The sequence below is a fragment of the Siphateles boraxobius genome, unplaced genomic scaffold (assembly GCF_051911475.1).
Source record: "Siphateles boraxobius isolate OS27281-9 unplaced genomic scaffold, OSU_SipBor_1 23, whole genome shotgun sequence".
NCBI classification, from domain to species: Eukaryota; Metazoa; Chordata; class Actinopteri; order Cypriniformes; family Leuciscidae; genus Siphateles; species Siphateles boraxobius.
In genome coordinates this window covers 327,016-343,795 of record NW_027508844.1, presented here as the reverse complement: position 1 = coordinate 343,795, position 16,780 = coordinate 327,016, and the positions used below count along the sequence as shown (strand labels likewise).

Below are 16,780 nucleotides of genomic sequence, written 5' to 3'. Positions count from 1 at the left end.
TGAACCCTAAAGCTCTAAGATGTCCTATTCCTAAACTCATTGAGCTTTTGCATCAATCATTGTGTCAAGCAAAGGTATGCAGAGGCGAGATGACTCGCTGGGCCCTACCACCTTGGTGATAGCTCGCTGGAACCCAAGGTGTATATATGCCTTGAGCTGGGCACCAAACCTGTGTTTGCTAAGGCAGCACATATACTAAAATTGGATCGATACAGAGAAGATTAGCATGGCCCATGCGCAAAGCTTCGCCATCGTTCTTCTCTGTTTTCGCGCATGCGCATTAGTGCCTTCGCGCATGCCCAGTCGCACAAACGCGGTACAAACGAGACACCATCAAAGCGTAGGATCGAATCCCGACCGAAGCACAAATATTAAACATTATATTACACACTATTATATTCTTATTATGCCTATTTCATGTGTATACATAAAAGTAACATGCCGTGCATTATTTGTTTCACCTTTTTCTGCATAGATATTAAAATCTGTTGTGTTAAACATTATATTGTATTTATATTGTTTATGTTAAATAATATACTGTATTCATATTGTTTCCACTTTTTATATTGTTTCACCCTTTTCTGCATAGATATATTGTATTTATATTGTTTCACCTTTTTCTGCATATATATAAAAATTTGTTATGTTAAACATTATATTACATTTATATTATGTCAATAATTTTATTTCAATGTATAAATAAAAGTTACATGCCGTGTATTATTGTTGTTGTTGTAGTTGTTGTTGATGATGATGATGATGTATAGATGCAGAAAACACCAAACACAGCAGCAGTAGACTACAGTGTGAAATAGATTATTTATTTCAAACTACAATACAATAAAACATGATGATTTTGATGATGATGATGATGATGATGATGATGATGATGATCATAATAATAAAAAAATAGAGCATCAGAGCAGACACATGGCATAAATGTTCTGGGGCGAGATGCAGAACAGTGGTATTGATGCAGAACAGTGGCACAAGGCTTCATTCCTCTTATTTTAAACCACATCAATCACAGCAGACAGACGCATAGTATAAGGGCTCATTACAGACATGCATGGATAAATAATGCAGCAGCATACAGTGTGAAGTACCAACGCGGCGGCAACAGAGCCAGTGGCAACTGGACGTAACTCCAAAGACAGTGACCACATTATTGACCATACCCACATGTCCAAAATGCCTATATAACTTGTCAGCGCATAAAATCAGAACAGCAGAAATGCATGACAATGTGTTATACAGGTGTGAATGTGTTATACAGGTGTGAATGGGACAGACAATGTTTTCTTTTCTTTTTCTTAAGCCATATGATAGGCAGCATACACACACAGTATAGGCCTATATAACTTGTCAGTGCAAAGAATCAGAATAGTACAAAGGCATGGCAATGTTATACAGGTGTGAATGGGATACACAATGTTTTTTTTGCTGTAGAAAAGTTGTGGCAGGTGTGGACCGGTGTTTGTAGGAAGCCTCCACACCGCGGCAAGGTCCCGGTCCTTGTGGAGGGTAAAGTCAATGTCTTTAAAAAACAAACAAACAAACACTGAAACAACTATATACACCTGCCCCAGCGAGAATGCGAAATCAGTCCGGGGCTCGACCCTGGTCCTTCATCTCCCTCAGCCAGTCCTCCACACTCTTACCCGCTGCGGCGGCAGAGCAAAAATGTACATTGCCGTAGCGGGTGTGTCCGGTCTCCCTCCGCTTTGGCTGGCCGCATCTCCTGCACTTTTGTTCTTGTGGCACGCCGGCCCGGGCAGCGACGACTGTTCCTGCCGCTGCCCTCTGCCCAGCCCTCTTCCTCCTCAGCCATTCAGTTTTGTACGCAGAGCGAGGCTGAGGAGGGGGAGCAGGAGGTGGTGCAGGCAGCCGAGGGCCGGCGTGATGTGCGGCGGCCAGCGGCAGAGGGAGGACGTGTGGGGCTGGCGTTGTCCGAGGGAGCGTTGGGATGGGGAGCACCCTCACACTCTGCTGGGGCAGTGAGAGGTCCAGAAAGAGAGGCTGTGTTGCCGGAAAAGGTCCTGTTGCAGCTGCAGCAGCCGGTGGTATGGCCAGGACAACAGCTGAGGGGGCAGGCGGTAAAGGCGCCAGTGGGCGCACTGGCGCTGGCAGAACAGGCACCGGTGCTGCCACGGCCGGTGCTGCTGCCAGAGGTCCCGCCGCCCTTGGCGCTGCTGTCCTCGCCTGGCCTGTTGCTGCTGCCGGAGAACGATCCACCGCTGTTGCTGGGCACGGCGCCGAACCCGCTGCCGCTGCCGCTGGTGGTCGTCCCTCTGCTGCAACGCCTGAAGCTAGCACAGTCCTCTCCTTCTCCCGCTGCATCCTGGTGAACCTGAAAACGGATTTCAACGTAGTGTTTTAGTTACATGTACAATTTTGAGAGCATGCCATTCAAGCATGTCATTACCATAACATCAAAAGCATCAAACATACCACAGCGAGAGGGTCCTGGCGTTCAGCTCAAAGAGCTGTATGGGCGCCCGAGCCATCAGCCTCTGGTGGCCCAGCACAAGGTCCCGGATGTGCTGGTACCGAAGCAGTATGCTGTCCCACCGCGACCTCCGGGCACCGCGCGCACGGCTGCCCGAGGGGATCAAGCGGCAGAGCTGGGTGCATACTGCCTCTACCAGCCGGCTTGCGCTGGGACTGCTGGCAGGTCCAGAGGTCTCTCCGACCAGGCAGCTGTGGACAATGGACAAAAACAATGACAGATATGAGCATGATAATGGGCAACATTACATAAAGCAGCTTGTTTGTACACCAGGGAAATGTATGATGGAAGCGTAGCCTTACCGTCTCAAGCTTTCCACACCAGGTATACTGGTGCGGCTTGGCTTGGCTGCCATGAAGCGCCCCTGAGCTGGCCTGTCCCTGTAGCGGGGAGGGTAAACTACTCGGGCCCTGTCGTACGGTGACAGGGCCTCGTAGAGCCTGATAAGCTCGTCTACCCTCCCCTCTGACAAGGCCGGGTCGTGACGCAACCCCACCAAGGCCGTGGCCAACTGGACCACGGCCAGGTACCCCGGCTGGTCATCCGGTCCTCTGTAGTCCTGCAGACACACAAGAAGAGATGGAAAACAATAAGTCAGGTGGATGGAACAGAGCGAGCGCAGTTTTTGGTGATGCGAGATGCACTGCAGTCGCAGACCACAAAGAGGTGGCGTGCTTACCTCAGCAGCCTGCTGAGGCTCTGGCGAGGACCGGCCGGGGGAGTGGGGTGCGGGCTCGGGGGCACCGGTCGGACTGGATGGCTCGGGCGCGGGTGCGTCAGCCGGTCGCCCTGACCGCGGGTCCGTCTGAGGAGCTGGGAACTCGCCAGGCACGTGCAGGGTGAGGTCCTCCACCTCCTGCGGGCCGTCGGCGAGCTCTTCATCCTCGACGAGTTGGGGAACGTCCCCCCCCGCGTCCGGAATGTCAGGGTCCAAGCTGACGTCCTGCAGCACTCTGCCCGTCTGGGAGTACAGGTACTCGATGCCGATGAGTTCCCCTGAAGTACAACAACACAAATCGCATCAGTCAGTCTGGTACAAATATCATTCAGTGTGGACACGTGTAAGCGCGGTGGCTTGAGTGTTCTTACCCGTGTACTCCCTGGGCTTGGTGTAATCCTTGACCACACTCGTGCCAAGCACCCTTTGGCTGAGCTGGTCAAGGGAGTGCTGCAGGGGGCCATTGTAGGAGCGGAGCAGCGGCCGTCCCTCCTGTGCCACGGACGCCGCCCTGTCGGCGTTCCACCGCGTCAACCCCTCCAGGAGAAATGCCTGGAAGTGCCAGGGATTGGCACTTTCTCCTGAGGAGGAACACAGATCTGTTTAGCAGTTTATTCAGTGCACACAATGTGAATGACAGCGAGTCGATGACAGTGAAAGATTGACATGACAGTGAAGCATGTGAAACATACCTGGAATGAAGCGGTTGAGATGCAGGTGGAACGACTCCAGGGACGTGGAGCCTCGTGCACAACGGTACACCGGCAGGCTGATCCCCCCCTTGGTCACCCTGCCGGTCTCAGTGTACAGCTCCACGCCCGGCGGGTCCTGGATGCAATGGAGGTGGCGCCGCTGCTCCGTCCAGATCTTCTGGATGCGGTCTTGGTCCAGCAGGGAAATCCCCATGGTGTCTCGTCCGTTGGCACCGCCGAAGGTTTCCAGGAGGTCACCGATCAGCCGCTCCGTCTCCGCCGCTCCACGCGTGCGGCGACGGCAATGGAGAGCCATATTCTTGCGGCTGACGTGCCTCCACACTCCGGCGTCGGACGAGAAGGTCATCCCCTGCGCCTCAAGCATCCTCTTCTTCGCCTTGAGCAACCGGGCTGCGTCCTCTGGGTCCCACAGGAAGATGCACGAAGACAGCTGCTGCAGGAAGGGTTTATACAGCTGGTGGCTCTCGGTGGTGACACCTGTTATGGAAAAATGCATGTTACATCAAGTTATGGACCCAATGATGTCTCTTACTGTGATGCTGTTTGTTTAATTATTGTTTTTGCCACAACGCACCTGACGCGAACCGCCACATCAGGTGCCAGATGTCCAGCCGGACCACCAGCTTGTCCCACTTCCCGAACATGTCAGCTGTCTTGGATCCCCCGTGGGACGAACAACAGTCCCGGTCGACGTAGAGGAGCTGAGGCGGCTCCACCCCAGCGTCCCGATACCGCCGCATTAACCCCGCAGCCATGGACAACAGGCCGGCACCCTCGGCGTCCGTGAGCACGGACATGAGCACCTGTCCGTGCTCGTTGCCGACGTTCGTTGCCCACGCTGCGGTCTGGGCGGCAGCACCGGCGAGCTTCCGGGTCACCTGTTTGAAAGAATAAAGCATCTCAGTAAGGCTGCACGCACATAGCCAGAGCGTGATACTCCGCACCACATTTATATACATATATATTTATACATACATAGCACCACATTTACCTTCTTGGTCGAATCCATCTTCAAGACCGTTCCGAAGACGGAGGTGACCCGGGCCTTCACGTCCTCCAGGCGGGAGAGGATGTCGTGGCAGTACACCATTAACAGCCACGCGTACTGGGGCACGGGTGGCGGTTTTGGTGGTGGGGTGCACATGCGCACGACACCTCGCGACGTGAAGGGCTCCATGACGCTGAGGTAGTGTATGGACCGCCGCATCCAGGCCTCTGTGTGTGCCTCACAGAGTTTTTTGTACAGCTGCGTGGCGCTGTTCCCCCGAGTACGCTCACGCAGCTGGATGATTACCCGCCGGTCGCAGGCGAGCCTACAGAGAGGAGCACATCATGTGTTACAGAAGAGCCACACACAGACACACTGTGACAGTGTTCAGACAGGTACTTACTTGTAGGTGAGGATTGCCGGCAAGAGGGCGCAACACACAGACACACTGTGACAGTGGTCAGACAGCTACTTACTTGTAGGTGAGGATTGCCGGGAAGAGGGCGCCACAAACAGACATACTGTGACAGTGTTCAGACAGCTACTTACTTGTAGGTGAGGATTGCCGGGAAGAGGGCGCGATGCCCCTCTCCCAGCTGACCCACGACCTCCTGCGACCAGGCAGCTACCTTCCTCTTACACCGACGGCACTCCAGGTACTCGGTGGCCATCAAGTACCAGCCGTCGATGTCCAGGACCCTCCGGATGGTCCTGTAGAGCCCACACTTGGTGAGGGCCCTATTACAGCATGTCGGCCGGACGCCCCACAGACGCAGGGGCGTCCAGAGGAACAGCCGACACGCGAAGAAGGCAGCTGGTGAGGCGGGTGGCTGAGTGTAACTCGGCCGGGGCTGAGGGGGGTCCCACCACAGCTTGAGGTCTGTGGTGAGTTTGGTCCTCCCCTCGCTGTCTGTCTTGAACAGCTCCCGGCCGATCCACTCCTGCTCTTCCACGGTGAGAGCTGTCCGCCAGCTCTCAGGCAACCGGGACTGTGAGGGAAAAAAACAACACAAATAAACACACTGTAAGGAGGCTGAGAGGAGGTGCTACATGCAGTTTGACAGTCAACTTCACTGAGTTGTGCCGTCCATGAGTACGGGCACGGTGTGTGTGTGTGTGTGTGTGTGTGTGTCTGTGTTTGTGTTTGTACCTCAGCCGAAGCAGGAGTGGGCGTTGCGGGCTGCTCCACTTTCCTCTCCTTCCTCTTCCTCTTCGCCGGCGCTGGTGCCAGGGTGGCCTCCCCAGATGGCGTCTCCTCCACGGAGACGCGACGGGGCTCCTCCCTGGTCAACGCCGGAGCCCGAGCCGGAACCGCGAGCGTAGGTGGAGCAGCCGCAACTCGAGGTGGTGGCGGTGGGGGAGGGATGGAGGACAACGCCGGAGGAGGTGGAGATGGAGGCCTCACCACCAGCGGGAGAGTCTGAAGGACCTGTACGTGAGCTTCAGACACATTCACACACAACAAAATGGCATCAGCACAATGATAGTCATGGGGCAACACACAGGCAGGCAAGACTAAGTGAGTCTGAGTGTTAATGACGTGCAGCATGCCAGTGATTAGATGACGTGCAGAATGCAAGTAATTAGATGACGTACAGCATGCCAGTGATGGGGCAGATGGTTTAGTGCTACAAGGTGAATGTCAAGAGATGCAGCAGGGCCAAGGGAAGTAGACATGTGAAGGTGGTTAAGCAAATCTACATTGCCACTACGTTCTACACATCTACCACCGACAAAGACGGCTACATTACCTGCCAAACCTACCTTTGGTCTTCAAGCATCAGCTGTAGAGACCAGTAAATGAAACCATTACAGTTAATACAAAAATACCGCCAGAAGAATATATATTGAGGGCAAATGTTACAGTGTGACGTGTCCAGTGTGGTGCCAGTTACCCGTTTCTAAGTCAGTGGCCATCTGGACCAGATCCTTGTCCGTCACCTCTGTGGGGGGGGGGCGGCGGCGGAACCGAGGGGCACTGGTCTCTGACGGATGTAGACACCGCTGTGGGGTGGGAGGGCAATGGTTAGTTAATCCTGTACACTGAACCACTGTTGTGTTAAAGAGAAAGAAAGAGATCTACCTGGAACTGCAGGCCGTGCTGGTGTGGTCATCAGCTTCCTGACCTTGGCCTGCAGCTCACCTGGGGCCATTGGACGCCTTCCCAGTAGGGCCGAGAACATGGGAGCGATCGGCTTGCGCGGCGGCAGCGCGGTGGAAGCAGCGGCCTTGCTGGGGCCACTGCTGGTGGTGGGGGTGCTGCTGCTGCTGCTGCTGCTGCTGCTGCTGCTGGTGGGAGGTGGGGGGGTAGCAGCCACCTCTGCCGACCGCTCCTTGTCTCGGCCCAGGATGTACTTCCTGGCGGCGTCCATCGAGGTCCCAGGCTGCGGTGTCTTCCGCCGTAGCCACTTGACAAAGCTGCAAGACAATGATCAAAGATTAACACGCATATCAACAAGTCACAGCACCCTGTCGACAGTTCACTGCCCTTCACCACAACAGGACTTACTTCTGGTGCTGCTTCTCCTTGGAGTCGTACAGGTCCTTCAGGGTGGCCTCCTTGTAGTCCCCAAAGCCAACAAGCGCCTCGCCCTCACACCCGGGCTGAGTGGCGCGAGCCCGGGCCTCCTCGTGCACCCGGTGGTACCGCAGCTGCTCAGCAAAAGCAGGGTGGGCGCACGAGTACCGGGCGAGTGCGTCCTTGTTGGCCATAAGGGGGCTGTCGGAGGCACTTTTCTCCCGCTCCCGCTGGTGGCTGGCAACCAACTGCGTGGTGTAGCCCACGTCGTTCTCCAGGAGCCAACGGAAAGTTTGACCCTGGTACTTGCCAAACTGGATGCTGTGGCAGCCCAGCACCAGCATGGGGTTACCAGGGTCACCGCCCTTGGAGACGACGTGGGCTTGGGCCTCCTTCTCCACCTCCTCTGGCTTCTTGGCCCTCGCAGCAGCGGCGGTCCCGCGTGGCCCCTTGGCGGCGATGAAGGCCGCCGCCTCATCAGAGGCCCGCAGGACAAGCTGCTGCGAGGCCGTCAATTTAAATTTTGCAAAAACCATCTCTACAATGACATAGCACAGCGTTAAGGGAGCATTACAGGTTAAACTACATGTTAATTGCCATATTAACAGGAATATCACACATAAGATATGTGATATACTAGTACTACACATTCACTATTGAAATATTAACGTTAAAAAATGAACATAACTTGACACAACAGGTAAATAATGACAGGTAAACAAACAGGCATATTGTTAATGCATAAAAAATACACTTAAACTTTATATTTTGATTTCACGTGGTGATATTATAATCTTAAGGGTCTAAAGATACTAACTGTATGGTCTTTTCATCATTTAATTTTGTTTTCAGAGATCGTCACATGTTGTCCCGTTCATTTCCAATGCAATGGATTACATTACATTACATTACATGCTAGCGATCTCTCAAAATGTATTTAATCTTTGATCAGACTACCTGGTTATCTTCATTAGACCACGTAGATGTAGTTACTACAGTTTGGAGTCGAAATTCAAAGTGTAAATATGGTTTAAATGTGTTAACCGGACGCCTGACGTACGTTAACGTATCTTTAAATAACGTTATCAAAACCAGCGATTGACAGCATAATACATCGACAAATTCCATGTCAGTACATTGTAAAAGTACTCTGGGAAGACAATGTTATGTCAGTACATTCGTAATATTCTATTTATTTTTGTTTTACTCACTGACTCACTCGTTGACTCGTTGTCAGTTGCTTTGGTGGTTGCTATGACAAACGCTTGATTATACTAACCGCTGATTGGCCCAAAACGCTCGACAAACGCTTGAGTATACTAACCGTTGATTGGCCCAAAACGCTCGACAAACGCTCGACAATACGAGCTGCTGATTGGCTAAAAACCGAAAACGCTCGACAAACGCTCGACAATCCGAGCTGCTGATTGGCCCAAAACCGAAAACGCTCGACAAAGGCTCGACAATCCGAGCTGCTGATTGGCCGTCATCCAGAGAACATTGCTGGGCACAGAGCGAAAGGATGACACGCAAATCCGTGAAGCGCTCCATATTTTTGCAGCTGTGATCAAAGCCTGCTTCACTGGACTTGATTCATCCCCTCCTGCCACTCTTTGTTTTCATTCTTGTTCTCTTGTGTCAAGAACTGGTGCATCTCCAATGTCTATAGCGCACTCTCAGTTTTCCTGCCAATTCTTTTTTTTATGCTTGTACTCTGGGGCCATCGACAAGTGTATCCACTCACTTTCTTCAGCAGATGCCGTTGGGGAACAGGGTTTGACCACAAAGGCAATATCTTTTCCCTTCAAGGTGAGTCACAGAACACCACTGAAACAGAACAATACATTCACACAGAGCAAACTTGAGCTAAAATAAACTTCTAGTTATGATGTTTTCACATTTTTATCATACAGTGACCAGCGGTGCTGTAAATACCTAAAGAGTTACATATGCCAAGTAGGAATACGTGTAAATGTGGAAAAACATACATGTGGTGTGATTGAACTTCAAGACCCTAGGCACAGTTGTCTATAAATGCAGCAATCATGAGAACAGCTAAATGAAAATACACAACAGCAACCCATCAAAGTTTACAACTCTTGATTAGTTTGAATGCATGATAGCCCAGTGAATGAATTACAAAGTGTGTGAATATGTATCCTCTGGAAGGCAGGCTACACTAATAAACAAGTTTTTTTTAAAGTGGTGAAATGGCTCGCTGGGCACTACCACCTTGGTGAGGACTTGCTGGGCCCCCAGGTCTGCATATGCCTCAAATTATCGGAGCCGTTTTGCTTGTTAAGGCAGCGCCTATGCTGAAAGGAGACCGATTTAGAGAAAAAATCATAGAATAAATCAAATAAAAAAATCTGTGAAGTCCTTTAAGGTTTTGATTCCGACGTGTGTCAGAGGGCCTCTACCTCAAAGTCTCCAGAGGATTAATTCCTCCTGCTGCAGTTCGTGTCCAGTTACATCGAGTGCATGCAACGGTGGCGCAAACGGCTAAGCACTTTCCGTTTTTCTGCCAACTCGATTTTTTCTCGAAAACCTGGAGGACACAGCCCATTCAGAGCTTGTATTTTGGTATCATCCATAAGTCTGCCCACCCCATTCTTTCAGTAGATGCTCTCATACATCATGGTGGAATTGGCCATTTATGAACCCTAAAGCTCTAAGATGTCCTATTCCTAAACTGATTGCGCACTCTCAGTTTTCCTGCCAACTCTTTTTTTTATGCTTGTACTCTGGGGCCATCGACGAGTGTGTCCACTCCCTTTCTTCAGCAGATGCCGTTGAGGAACAGGGTTTGACCACAAAGGCAATACACTGTAAAAATGAATACGAATGAATACGCTAAATCTAATCAATAAAATTGAGGCAACAGATTACAAGCAATATTATTAATTAAATTTAACAAATTAGAATTGAGTAATAATTAACCAAATTAATTCCTTAAAAGTTAACCATTTAAAATGAGTAAAATTTACACATTTTCTTAAACAAAAATATCGGAATAACAGACTGACGTCAAAGATGATTTAAGAACACTTTTTTTTGAAGATTGAACATTGAAGACTCCTGATGTTAACAAGCCGAATCACTGAAGGAGAAAACCGTAATTGGTATGTTACCATTATGGAAATTAGTGTTTGCTTAAGTTGGGCTCTTGACTCTTAAATCATTGACTTTAGATTTTGTTTGGTTGTTGTACTTCAGTTATAACAGCCAGATGAACAACTAGAAAAGGTGATCTGATGGTGTTGGTTGTGTTTTAACATAATCATTATTTCACAATCATTTGACTTGAGTCACTGAGCTCATATAGAGTCCTATTTCTCAGTTAAGTTTACTTTATATTTAAAAGTAAATAATTATAGGAGCCCTGTCCTTGTACAGCTTCATATTTTTAGCGTTTTAAATGAGACCAAATCAATAATAAGACATTTTTAAAGGTACTTTATGTTGGCACACACAGACATCAAGAATTAGCGTATAAATCTCAACAATGGTGACAAACAGATCAACTCTGAACACAAGCTCATTATTTATTCATGCAGCAATGCATGAGGGGAGCCATGAATGAGTTTTGATTGGTGGCATGCAGAATGCACTGCAACATGCTTTATAATTGTCACCAATGTTGAGATTCACAGGCTGATTCTTGATGTCTGTGTGTCTAAAAACTAAAAAAAAAAAATTGTATTTGAGATATGTTTAAAAAATTCTTAGGATTACATTGTAAAGGTTACAAATATTATGCTGTACAAGGACAGTGCTGCTATAATTAATAAAGTAAACCTAAATTGGGCTCTATATGAGTTCCATGACTCAGATCAAATGACTGTGAAATAATGGTTATGTTAAAACACAACCAACACCATCAGATCACCTTTTCTATTTGTTCATCTGGCTGTTTTAACTGAAGTACAACAACCAAACAAAATTTAAAGTCAATGATTTAAGAGTCAAGAGCCCAACTAAAGCAAACATTAATCTCCATAATGGTAACATACCAATTACGGTTTTCTCCTTCAGTGATTCGGCTTGTTAACATCAGGTGTCTTCAATGTTGGCAATAAAAAAAAGTGTTCTTAATTCATCTTTGACGTCAGTCTGTTATTCCGATATTTTTGTTTAAAACAATGTGTAAATTTTACTCATTTTAAATGGTTAACTTTTAAGGAATTAATTTGGTTAATTATTACTCAATTCTAATTTGTTAAATTTAATTAATAATATTGCTTGTAATCTGTTGCCTCAATTTTATTGATTAGATTTAGCATATTCATTCGTATTCATTTTTACAGTGTATCTCCAATGTCTATAGCGCACTCTAAGTTTTCCTGCCAACTCTTTTTTTTATGCTTGTACTCTGGGGCCATCGACAAGTGTGTCCACTCCCTTTCTTCAGCAGATGCCGTTGGGGAACAGGGTTTGACCACAAAGGCAATATCTTTTCCCTTCAAGGTTGAGTCACAGAACACCACTGAAACAGAACAATACATTCACACAGAGCAAACTTGAGCTAAAATAAACTTCTACTTATGATGTTTTCACATTTTTATCATACAGTGACCAGCGGTGCTGTAAATACCTAAAGAGTTACATATGCCAAGTGGAAAAAAATGTGGAAAAACATACATGTGGTGTGATTGAACTTCAAGACCCTAGGCACAGTTGTCTATAAATGCAGCAATCATGAGAACAGCTAAATGAAAATTCACAACAGCAACCCATCAAAGTTTACAACTCTTGATTAGTTTGAATGCATGATAGCCCAGTGAATGAATTACAAAGTGTGTGAATATGTATCCTCTGGAAGGCAGGCTACACTAATAAACAAGGTTTTTTTAAAGTGGTGAAATGGCTCGCTGGGCTCTACCACCTTGGTGAGGACTTGCTGGGCCCCCAGGTATGCATATGCCTCAAATTAGCTGAGCCGTTCTGCTTGTTAAGGCAGCGCCTATGCTGAAAGGAGACCGATTTAGAGAAAAAATCAAAGAATAAATCAAATAAAAAAATATGTGAAGTCCTTTAAGGTTTTGTTTCCGACGTGTGTCAGAGGGCCTCTACCTCAAAGTCTCCAGAGGATTAATTCCTCCTGCTGCAGTTCGTGTCCAGTTACATCGAGTGCATGCAACGGTGGCGCAAACGGCTAAGCACTTTCCGTTTTTCTGCCAACTCGATTTTTTCTCGAAAACCTGGAGGACACAGCCGATTCAGAGCTTGTATTTTGGTACCATCCATAAGTCTGCCCACCCCATTCTTTCAGTAGATGCTCTCATACATCATGGTGGAATTGACCATTTATGAACCCTAAAGCTCTAAGATGTCCTATTCCTAAACTGATTGCGCACTCTCAGTTTTCCTGCCAACTCTTTTTTTTATCCTTGTACTCTGGGGCCATCGACGAGTGTGTCCACTCCCTTTCTTCAGCAGATGCCGTTGAGGAACAGGGTTTGACCACAAAGGCAATATCTCCAATGTCTATAGCAACTCTAAGTTTTCCTGCCAACTCTTTTTTTTATGCTTGTACTCTGGGGCCATCGACAAGTGTGTCCACTCCCTTTCTTCAGCAGATGCCGTTGGGGAACAGACCACAAAGGCAATATCTTTTCCCTTCAAGGTTGAGTCACAGAACACCACTGAAACAGAACAATACATTCACACAGAGCAAACTTGAGCTAAAATAAACTTCTACTTATGATGTTTTCACATTTTTATCATACAGTGACCAGCGGTGCTGTAAATACCTAAAGAGTTACATATGCCAAGTGGAAAAAAATGTGGAAAAACATACATGTGGTGTGATTGAACTTCAAGACCCTAGGCACAGTTGTCTATAAATGCAGCAATCATGAGAACAGCTAAATGAAAATACACAACAGCAACCCATCAAAGTTTACAACTCTTGATTAGTTTGAATGCATGATAGCCCAGTGAATGAATTACAAAGTGTGTGAATATGTATCCTCTGGAAGGCAGGCTACACTAATAAACAAGGTTTTTTTAAAGTGGTGAAATGGCTCGCTGGGCTCTACCACCTTGGTGAGGACTTGCTGGGCCCCCAGGTGTGGATATGCCTCAAATTAGCTGAGCCTTTTTGCTTGTTAAGGCAGCGCCTATGCTGAAAGGAGACCGATTTAGAGAAAAAATCAAAGAATAAATCAAATAAAAAAATCTGTGAAGTCCTTTAAGTTTTTGTTTCCGACGTGTGTCAGAGGGCCTCTACCTCAAAGTCTCCAGAGGATTAATTCCTCCTGCTGCAGTTCGTGTCCAGTTACATCGAGTGCATGCAACGGTGGCGCAAACGGCTATGCACTTTCCGTTTTTCTGCCAACTCGATTTTTTCTCGAAAATCTGGAGGACACAGCCCATTCAGAGCTTGTATTTTGGTACCATCCATAAGTCTGCCCACCCCATTCTTTCAGTAGATGCTCTCATACATCATGGTGGAATTGGCCATTTGTGAACCCTAAAGCTCTAAGATGTCCTATTCCTAAACTCATTGAGCTTTTGCATCAATCATTGTGTCAAGCAAAGGTATGCAGAGGCGAGATGACTCGCTGGGCCCTACCACCTTGGTGATAGCTCGCTGGAACCCAAGGTGTAGATATGCCTTGAGCTGAGCACCAAACCTGTGCTTGCTAAGGCAGCACATATACTAAAATTGGATCGATACAGAGAAGATTAGCATGGCCCCTGCGAAAGGATGACACGCAAATCCGTGAAGCGCTCCATATTTTTGCAGCTGTGATCAAAGCCTGCTTCACTGGACTTGATTCATCCCCTCCTGCCACTCTTTGTTTTCATTCTTGTTCTCTTGTGTCAAGAACTGGTGCATCTCCAATGTCTATAGCGCACTCTCAGTTTTCCTGCCAATTCTTTTTTTTATGCTTGTACTCTGGGGCAATCGACAAGTGTATCCACTCACTTTCTTCAGCAGATGCCGTTGGGGAACAGGGTTTGACCACAAAGGCAATATCTTTTCCCTTCAAGGTGAGTCACAGAACACCACTGAAACAGAACAATACATTCACACAGAGCAAACTTGAGCTAAAATAAACTTCTAGTTATGATGTTTTCACATTTTTATCATACAGTGACCAGCGGTGCTGTAAATACCTAAAGAGTTACATATGCCAAGTAGGAATACGTGTAAATGTGGAAAAACATACATGTGGTGTGATTGAACTTCAGTCCCTAGGCACAGTTGTCTATAAATGCAGCAAAATACACAACAGCAACCCATCAAAGTTTACAACTCTTGATTAGTTTGAATGCATGATAGCCCAGTGAATGAATTACAAAGTGTGTGAATATGTATCCTCTGGAAGGCAGGCTACACTAATAAACAAGTTTTTTTTAAAGTGGTGAAATGGCTCGCTGGGCTCTACCACCTTGGTGAGGACTTGCTGGGCCCCCAGGTCTGCATATGCCTCAAATTATCGGAGCCTTTTTGCTTGTTAAGGCAGCGCGTACGCTGAAAGGAGACCGATTTAGAGAAAAAATCAAAGAATAAATTAAATAAAAAAATCTGTGAAGTCCTTTAAGGTTTTGTTTCCGACGTGTGTCAGAGGGCCTCTACCTCAAAGTCTCCAGAGGATTAATTCCTCCTGCTGCAGTTCGTGTCCAGTTACATCGAGTGCATGCAACGGTGGCGCAAACGGCTAAGCACTTTCCGTTTTTCTGCCAACTCGATTTTTTCTCGAAAACCTGGAGGACACAGCCCATTCAGAGCTTGTATTTTGGTACCATCCACAAGTCTGCCCACCCCATTCTTTCAGTAGATGCTCTCATACATCATGGTGGAATTGGCCATTTATGAACCCTAAAGCTCTAAGATGTCCTATTCCTAAACTGATTGCGCACTCTCAGTTTTCCTGCCAACTCTTTTTTTTATGCTTGTACTCTGGGGCCATCGACGAGTGTGTCCACTCCCTTTCTTCAGCAGATGCCGTTGAGGAACAGGGTTTGACCACAAAGGCAATATCTCCAATGTCTCTAGCGCACTCTAAGTTTTCCTGCCAACTCTTTGTTTTATGCTTGTACTCTGGGGCCATCGACAAGTGTGTCCTCTCCCTTTCTTCAGCAGATGCCGTTGGGGAACAGGGTTTGACCACAAAGGCAATATCTTTTCCCTTCAAGGTTGAGTCACAGAACACCACTGAAACAGAACAATACATTCACACAGAGCAAACTTGAGCTAAAATAAACTTCTACTTATGATGTTTTCACATTTTTATCATACAGTGACCAGCGGTGCTGTAAATACCTAAAGAGTTACATATGCCAAGTGGAAAAAAATGTGGAAAAACATACATGTGGTGTGATTGAACTTCAAGACCCTAGGCACAGTTGTCTATAAATGCAGCAATCATGAGAACAGCTAAATGAAAATACACAACAGCAACCCATCAAAGTTTACAACTCTTGATTAGTTTGAATGCATGATAGCCCAGTGAATGAATTACAAAGTGTGTGAATATGTATCCTCTGGAAGGCAGGCTACACTAATAAACAAGGTTTTTTTAAAGTGGTGAAATGGCTCGCTGGGCTCTACCACCTTGGTGAGGACTTGCTGGGCCCCGAGGTGTGCATATGCCTCAAATTAGCTGAGCCTTTTTGCTTGTTAAGGCAGCGCCTATGCTGAAAGGAGACCGATTTAGAGAAAAAATCAAAGAATAAATCAAATAAAAAAATCTGTGAAGTCCTTTAAGGTTTTGTTTCCGACGTGTGTCAGAGGGCCTCTACCTCAAAGTCTCCAGAGGATTAATTCCTCCTGCTGCAGTTCGTGTCCAGTTACATCGAGTGCATGCAACGGTGGCGCAAACGGCTAAGCACTTTCCGTTTTTCTGCCAACTCGATTTTTTCTCGAAAATCTGGAGGACACAGCCCATTCAGAGCTTGTATTTTGGTACCATCCATAAGTCTGCCCACCCCATTCTTTCAGTAGATGCTCTCATACATCATGGTGGAATTGGCCATTTGTGAACCCTAAAGCTCTAAGATGTCCTATTCCTAAACTCATTGAGCTTTTGCATCAATCATTGTGTCAAGCAAAGGTATGCAGAGGCGAGATGACTCGCTGGGCCCTACCACCTTGGTGATAGCTCGCTGGAACCCAAGGTGTAGATATGCCTTGAGCTGAGCACCAAACCTGTGCTTGCTAAGGCAGCACATATACTAAAATTGGATCGATACAGAGAAGATTAGCATGGCCCCTGCGAAAGGATGACACGCAAATCCGTGAAGCGCTCCATATTTTTGCAGCTGTGATCAAAGCCTGCTTCACTGGACTTGATTCATCCCCTCCTGCCACTCTTTGTTTTCA

At 47.3% G+C, this 16,780-nt stretch overlaps 1 protein-coding gene, 2 non-coding genes and 1 pseudogene across 3 annotated transcripts in view; 3 read left to right on the top strand and 1 right to left on the bottom strand.

Moving 5' to 3' along the window:
* The window catches only part of LOC143747602 (transmembrane 4 L6 family member 1-like), a 484,334-nt gene that overhangs the window by 174,750 nt on the left and 292,804 nt on the right, over positions 1-16,780 (bottom strand). The gene's annotated exons all lie outside the window — the stretch shown is intronic.
* Positions 172-269, top strand: LOC143747623 (U6 spliceosomal RNA; annotated as a pseudogene).
* On the top strand, positions 14,087-14,193 carry LOC143747615 (U6 spliceosomal RNA). The gene has a single exon (XR_013206774.1). It is a non-coding gene; the product is annotated as a U6 spliceosomal RNA (small nuclear RNA).
* LOC143747614 (U6 spliceosomal RNA) lies at positions 16,609-16,715 on the top strand. The gene has a single exon (XR_013206773.1). It is a non-coding gene; the product is annotated as a U6 spliceosomal RNA (small nuclear RNA).